The sequence below is a fragment of the Lepisma saccharinum genome, unplaced genomic scaffold, assembly GCF_977018435.1.
Source record: "Lepisma saccharinum unplaced genomic scaffold, izLepSacc3.1 HAP1_SCAFFOLD_183, whole genome shotgun sequence".
NCBI classification, from domain to species: Eukaryota; Metazoa; Arthropoda; class Insecta; order Zygentoma; family Lepismatidae; genus Lepisma; species Lepisma saccharinum.
Genome location: NW_028142980.1, coordinates 149,117 through 156,329, shown reverse-complemented (window position 1 = coordinate 156,329; position 7,213 = coordinate 149,117). Strand labels below are relative to the sequence as shown.

Below are 7,213 nucleotides of genomic sequence, written 5' to 3'. Positions count from 1 at the left end.
CCAAAATCTTGATGTCCCCAATCTCTTGTTTTGTACGTTTTTTCCACGTGTCTTGACATGCAAAGTATCCCTGCAACGTTTGGTGAAGATCTGAGTATGTAGTTTTTGACCTTATCTGGAACATACTATCTGAAAATTTGAAAATTCTTAAAAAATTCGTCCAAAATCTTGATGTCTCCAATCTCTTGTTTTGTACGTTTTTTCCACGTGTCTTGACATCCAATGTATCCCTGCAAAGTCTGGTGAAGATCTGAGTATGTAGTTTTTGACCTTATCTGGAACCTCCTATCTGAAAATTTGAAAATTGTTAAAAAATTCGTCCAAAATCTTGATGTCTCCAATCTCTTGTTTTGTACGTTTTTCCCACGTGTCTTGACATCCAATGTATCCCTGCAAAGTTTGGTGAAGATCTGAGTATGTAGTTTTTGACCTTATCTGGAACCTCATTTCTGAAAATTGGAAAATTCCTCAAAAATTCGTCCAAAATCTTGATGTCTCCAATCTCTTGTTTTGTACGTTTTTTCCACGTGTCTTGACATCCAATGTATCCCTGCAAAGTTTGGTGAAGATCTGAGTATGTAGTTTTTGACCTTATCTGGAACCTCCTATCTGAAAATTTGAAAATTCTTAAAAAATTCGACCAAAATCTTGATGTCCCCAATCCTATGTTTTGTATGTTTTTTCCACGTGTCTTGACATCCAATGTATCCATGCAAAGTTTGGTGAAGATCTGAGTATGTCGGTTTTGACCTTATCTGGAACATCCTTTCTGAAAATTTGAAAATTCATAAAAAATTCGTCGAAAATATTGATGTCTCCAATCTCTGGTTTTGTACGTTTTTTCTACGTGTCTTGACTTGCAGAGTATCCCTGCAAAGTTTGGTGAAGATCTGAGTATGTCGTTTTTGACCTTATCTGGAACCTCCCATCTGAAAATTTGAAAATTCTTAAAAAATTCGTCGAAAATCTTGATGTCTCCAATCTCTTGTTTTGTACGCTTTTTCCACGTGTCTTGACATGCAAAGTATCCCTGCAACGTTTGGTGAAGATCTGAGTATGTAGTTTTTGACCTTATCTGGAACCTCATTTCTGAAAATTTGAAAATTCCTCAAAAATTCGTCCAAAATCTTGATGTCTCCAATCTCTTGTTTTGTACGTTTTTTCCACGTGTCTTGACATCCAATGTATCCCTGCAAAGTTTGGTGAAGATCTGAGTATGTAGTTTTTGACCTTATCTGGAACCTCCTATCTGAAAATTTGAAAATTCTTAAAAAATTCATCCAAAATCTTGATGTCTCCAATCTCTTGTTTTGTACGTTTTTTCCACGTGTCTTCACATCCAATGTATCCCTGCAAAGTTTGGTGAAGATCTGAGTATGTCGTTTTTGACCTTATCTGGAACATCCTTTCTGAAAATTTGAAAATTCTTAAAAAATTCGTCCAAAATCTTGATGTCTCCAATATCTTGTTATGTACGTTTTTTCCACGTGTCTTGACATCCAATGTATCCCTGCATAGTTTGGTGAAGATCTGAGTATGTAGTTTTTGACCTTATATGGAACCTCCCTTCTGAAAATTTGAAAATTCCTAAAAAATCAGTCCAAAATCTTGATGACCCCAATCTCTTGTTTTGTACGTTTTTTCCACGTGTCTTGACATCCAATGTATCCCTGCAATGTTTGGTGAAGATCTGAGTATGTAGTTTTTGACCTTATCTGGAACCTCCCTTCTGAAAATTTGAAAATTCTTAAAAAATTCGTCCAAAATCTTGATGTCTCCAATCTCTTGTTTTGTACGTTTTTTCCACGTGTCTTGACATCCAATGTATCCCTGCAAAGTTTGGTGAAGATCTGAGTATGTCGGTTTTGACCTTATCTGGAACATCCTTTCTGAAAATTTGAAAATTCTTAAAAAATTCGTCGAAAATCTTGATGTCTCCAATCTCTTGTTTTGTACGTTTTTTCCACTTGTCTTGACATGCAGAGTATCCCTGCAAAGTTTGGTGAAGATCTGAGTATGTCGTTTTTGACCTTATCTGGAACCTCCCATCTGAAAATTTGAAAATTCTTAAAAAATTCGTCCAAAATCTTGATGTCTCCAATCTCTTGTTTTGTACGTTTTTTCCACGTGTCTTGACATGCAAAGTATCCCTGCAAAGTTTGTTGAAGATCTGAGTATGTAGTTTTTGACCCTATCTGGAACCTACTATCTGAAAATTTGAAAATTCTTAAAAAATTCGTCCAAAATCTTGATGTCTCCAATCTCTTGTTTTGTACGTTTTTTCCACGTGTCTTGACATCCAATGTATCCCTGCAAAGTTTGGTGAAGATCTGAGTATGTCGGTTTTGACCTTATCTGGATCATCCTTTCTGAAAATTAGAAAATTCTTAAAAAATTCGTCCAAAATCTTGATGTCTCCAATCTCTTGTTTTGTACGTTTTTTCCACGTGTCTTGACATCCAACGTATCCCTGCAAATTTTGGTGAAGATCTGAGTATGTAGTTTTTGACCTTATCTGGAACCTCCCATCTGAAAATTTGAAAATTCTTAAAAAATTTGTCGAAAATCTTGATGTCTCCAATCTCTTGTTTCGTACGTTTTTTCCACGTGTCTTGACATGCAGAGTATCCCTGCAAAGTTTGGTGAAGATCTGAGTATGTCGTTTTTGACGTTATCTCGAACCTCCCATCTGAAAATTTGAAAATTCTTAAAAAATTCGTCGAAAATCTTGATGTCTCCAATCTCTTGTTTTGTACGTTTTTTCCACGTGTCTTGACATGCAAAGTATCCCTGAAAAGTTTGGTGGAGATCTGAGTATGTCGTTTTTGACCTTATCTGGAACATCTTTTCTGAAAATTTGAAAATTCTTAAAAAATTCGTCCAAAATCTTGATGTCTCCAATCTCTTGTTTTGTCGTTTTTTCCACGTGCCTTGACATCCAATGTATCCCTGCAAAGTTTGGTGAAGATCTGAGTATGTAGTTTTTGACCTTATCTGGAACCTCCTATCTGAAAATTTGAAAATTCTTAAAAAATTCGTCCAAAATCTTGATGTCTCCAATCTCTTGTTTGTACGTTTTTTCCACGTGTCTTCACATCCAATGTATCCCTGCAAAGTTTGGTGAAGATCTGAGTATGTCGTTTTTGACCTTATCTGGAACATCCTTTCTGAAAATTTGAAAATTCTTAAAAAATTCGTCCAAAATTTTGATGTCTCCAATATCTTATGTACGTTTTTTCCACGTGTCTTGACATCCAATGTATCCCTGAGAAGTTTGGTGAAGATCTGAGTATGTAGTTTTTGACCTTATATGGAACCTCCCATCTGAAAATTTGAAAATTCCTAAAAAATCCGTCCAAAATCTTGATGACCCCAATCTCTTATTTTGTACGTTTTTTCCACGTGTCTTGACATCCAATGTATCCCTGCAAAGTTTGGTGAAGATCTGAGTATGTAGTTTTTGACCTTATCTGGAACCTCCTATCTGAAAATTTGAAAATTCTTAAAAAATTCGTCCAAAATCTTGATGTCTCCAATCTCTTGTTTTGTACGTTTTTTCCACGTGTCTTGACATCCAATGTATCCCTGCAAAGTTTGGTGAAGATCTGAGTATGTCGGTTTTGACCTTATCTGGAACATCCTTTCTGAAAATTTGAAAATTCTTAAAAAATTCTTCGAAAATCTTGATGTCTCCAATCTCTTGTTTTGTACGTTTTTTCCACGTGTCTTGACATGCAGAGTATCCCTGCAAAGTTTGGTGAAGATCTGAGTATGTCGTTTTTGACCTTATCTGGAAACTCCCATCTGAAAATTTGAAAATTCTTAAAAAATTCGTCCAAAATCTTGATGTCTCCAATCTCTTGTTTTGTACGTTTTTTCCACGTGTCTTGACATGCAAAGTATCCCTGCAAAGTTTGGTGAAGATCTGAGTATGTAGTTTTTGACCCTATATGGAACCTCCTATCTGAAAATTTGAAAATTCTTAAAAAATTCGTCCAAAATCTTGATGTCTCCAATCTCTTGTTTTGTACGTTTTTTCCACGTGTCTTGACATCCAATGTATCCCTGCAAAGTTTGGTGAAGATCTGAGTATGTCGGTTTTGACCTTATCTGGATCATCCTTTCTGAAAATTAGAAAATTCTTAAAAAATTCGTCCAAAATCTTGATGTCTCCAATCTCTTGTTTTGTACGTTTTTTCCACGTGTCTTGACATCCAACGTATCCCTGCAAAGTTTGGTGAAGATCTGAGTATGTAGTTTTTGACCTTATCTGGAACCTCCCATCTGAAAATTTGAAAATTCTTAATAAATTCGTCGAAAATCTTGATGTCTCCAATCTCTTGTTTCGTACGTTTTTTCCACGTGTCTTGACATGCAGAGTATCCCTGCAAAGTTTGGTGAAGATCTGAGTATGTCGTTTTTGACGTTATCTGGAACCTCCCATCTGAAAATTTGAAAATTCTTAAAAAATTCGTCGAAAATCTTGATGTCTCCAATCTCTTGTTTTGTACGTTTTTTCCACGTGTCTTGACATGCAAAGTATCCCTGAAAAGTTTGGTGGAGATCTGAGTATGTCGTTTTTGACCTTATCTGGAACATCTTTTCTGAAAATTTGAAAATTCTTAAAAAATTCGTCCAAAATCTTGATGTCTCCAATCTCTTGTTTTGTACGTTTTTTCCACGTGTCTTGACATCCAATGTATCCCTGCAATGTTTGGTGAAGATCTGAGTATGTAGTTTTTGACTTTATATGGAACCTCCTATCTGAAAATTTGAAGGTTCTTAAAAAATTTGACCAAAATCTTGATATCCCCAATCCTATGTTTTGTATGTTTTTCCACGTGTCTTGACATCCAACGTATCCCTGCAAAGTTTGGTGAAGATCTGAGTATGTAGTTTTTGACCTTATCTGGAACCTCCCATCTGAAAATTTGAAAATTCTTAAAAAATTCGTCGAAAATCTTGATGTCTCCAATCTCTTGTTTTGTACGTTTTTTCCACGTGTCTTGACATGCAAAGTATCCCTGCAACGTTTGGTGAAGATCTGAGTATGTAGTTTTTGATCTTATCTGGAACCTCCTATCTGAAAATTTGAAAATTCTTCAAAAATTCGTCGAAAATCTTGACGGAAGGCGTAGAGGTCGCAGCAATGTGGCGTGCCTGGCAGTGTCCCCCCGTCTCCCCGGTCGTCCGGGGGGGTTCGCGGGGGGCGTACTGTGAGCCCCTGGCCCGTGCGGTGTTCAACGAGTGGCCCATCCGACCCGTCTTGAAACACGGACCAAGGAGTCTAGCGCGTGGGCGAGTCTAAGGGAATCACTAAACCCGAAGGCGCAGTCAAAGCGACTGGGACGATCGAGGTGACCCGGAGTCGCTCAACGAAGGGCCCTCGCGCAGTCCCGGGGCGATCCCCCACCTCCGGGTGCGGGGATCGTACCTAAGAGCCCACTCGCTGGGACCCGAAAGATGGTGAACTATGCTCGGCCAGGACGAATCCAGGGGAAACCCTGGTGGAAGTCCGAACCGCCTCTGACGTGCAAATCGACCGTCTGAGCTAAGCATAGTGGCGAAAGGCCAATCGAACCGTCTAGTAGCTGGTTCCCTCCGAAGTGTCCCTCAGGACAGCTGGCGCTCGCAAGGGGGGTCCATCCCGGTAAAGCGAATGACCGGGGACCTCGGGGCCGAAACGGCCTCGACCCACTCTCAAACTCTGAACGGGATGGAGGTCCCGCTTGCCCCTAGGGCGAAGCGGGGCCTTCTTTTCAGGACCCGAGTGCTCAGTGGGCCGCTCCTGGTAAGCAGGACTGGCGCTGTGGGATGAACCAAACGCCGGGTTAAGGTGCCTGAATCGACGCTGCTCAAACCATGAAAGGCGTCGGTTGCTCAAGACAGCAGGGCGGTGGCCATGGAAGTCGGCATCCGCTAAGGAGTGTGTAACGACTCACCTGCCGAAGCAACCGGCCCTGAAAATGGATGGCAATCGAGCGTCGTGCCTATACCCGGCCGCCGCCGCAATGCTCCATGCATAGGCAACTATGTAAGAATGACGCGGCGGTGAGTAGGAGGGCGCGGCGGTGAGCGTGGAAGGGTCTGGGCGCGAGCCTGCCTGGAGCCGCCGTCGTTGCAGATCTTGGTGGTAGTAGCAAATAATCTGATGAGACCTCGCTGAGGTCAGACGTGGAGAAGGGTTCCGCCTCAACAGCAGTTGCAGGCGGGTGAGCCGGTCCTTAGACCGCGGAGAACTCCCACCGATGCGTCGGGTCAGTTTCGCGACTGTCACCGCACCTTCGGGTGTAGTGGTTAGCGCGACGCGCCGGCGTCTCGGCCGCGATCGAAAGGGAAGTGGGGTATCCAGCCCTCCGCCGCGTCTCGGGACCGGGAGTGCGTCGCGGGTTCCCTCGAAGTCCGTAAGTCCAGGTAACTGGTGGCACCAGGAGAATCCGTCGGGTCCCGGGGGCAGAGTTGTCTGTTCTGTCAGAGCGATCCCCTACGCTCCCCGGAATCTTCCCAGAAGGAGAAGGGGACACTGGGGAAAGCTAAGAGAACCGTAGTTGGGTGCGGTTTCCCCGGGTGCCCGTCGGACCTTGAAAATCTTGGTGGGAACAGCGCAGCAGAGTCCCGAGGCCTGGCCGTACCCGAATCCGCATCTGGCCTCCGAGGTAAAGAGCCTCTTGACGATAGACTAATGTGGGTAAGGGAAGTCGGCAATCTGGATCCGTACCTTCGGAACAAGGATTGGCTCTGAGGACCGGGGCCGGTCGGGGCCCGGGGGGCCACCGCGGGTTCGGTCCGGCGTGGGTCTTCGCGAGGGGCGGGCAGTTCCTGCTCGTCCCGAGCGTGGACCGCGCGTCGGACTTCCGCGAGCGTCCCTGGGCTCTCTGAGGGGAACGCACCGAACCCCTTGCCCCCCTCGGGGGCGCCGGGGGGAACGTGCCTCCCCTCGAGTCGGCCGCCGACGAACGGTCGACTCAGAACCGGCACGGACCAGGGGAATCCGACTGTTTAATTAAAACAAAGCATCCCGACAGCCCGAGAGGGTGTTGACGGGATGTGATTTCTGCCCAGTGCTCTGAATGTCGCGCTGAAGAAATTCAGGGAAGCGCGGGTAAACGGCGGGAGTAACTATGACTCTCTTAAGGGAGCTAAGTGCCTGGCACTACGAGGGTAGAGGTGAAACTCGTCGATCCTTGCACCCAGGTACTACGGGGCGAGGGAT

The 7,213-nt window shown here is 43.4% G+C and overlaps 1 pseudogene; it reads left to right on the top strand.

Annotated features, from left to right (window-relative positions):
- The first annotated feature begins 5,277 nt into the window (after positions 1-5,277).
- LOC145982464 (large subunit ribosomal RNA) lies at positions 5,278-6,673 on the top strand (annotated as a pseudogene).
- Positions 6,674-7,213: the final 540 nt, after the last annotated feature.